The following is a 655-nucleotide window of genomic DNA, read 5'->3' as shown; positions in this document are numbered from 1 at the left end:
GATTCTATCCCTTTTTCCTTTTGGCTGTTGGTAAAGTGGGGTCATCTATTGCCTATATTTTTCTGGTTGTAATTAACGTTTTCCTTCCAGAACTTTCTGTAGGGCTGGATTGGTGGATATGTATTGTTTGAATCGGGTTTTGTCATGGAATATCTTGTTTTCTCCATCTATATTGATTGAAAGCTTTGCTGGGTATAGTAGTCTGGGCTGACATCCATGGTCTCTTAATTAGGTAGAATATCTATCCAGGACCTTCTGGCTTTCAGAGTTTCCATGGAAAATTCAGGTGTAATTTTGATAGGTTTGCCTTTATAAGTTACTTGACCTTTTTCCTCAGTAGCTCTTAATATTTTCTCTTTATTCTGTATGTTTGGCATTTTGATTATTATGTGTCAAGGAGATCTTTTCTTTTGGTTCAGTCTACTTGGTGTTCTGTAGGCTTCTTGTGTTTTCATTGGCATGTCTTTCTTTAGGTTGGGGAAGTTTTCTTCTATGATTTTGTTGAATATGTTTTCTGTGCCTTTGACATGGATTTCTTCACCTTCTTCTATACCTATATTCTTAGGTTTGGTCTTTTCACAGTATCCCATATTTCCTGGATATTTTGTGTTAGGGATTTGTTGGACTTAAGATTTTCTTTGGTTGATGAATCTAT

Source organism: Cricetulus griseus (assembly GCF_003668045.3).
Source record: "Cricetulus griseus strain 17A/GY chromosome 1 unlocalized genomic scaffold, alternate assembly CriGri-PICRH-1.0 chr1_1, whole genome shotgun sequence".
Classification (NCBI taxonomy): domain Eukaryota; kingdom Metazoa; phylum Chordata; class Mammalia; order Rodentia; family Cricetidae; genus Cricetulus; species Cricetulus griseus.
The sequence above is the reverse complement of the archived record's forward strand: the minus strand, read 5'-3'. Positions refer to the sequence as shown.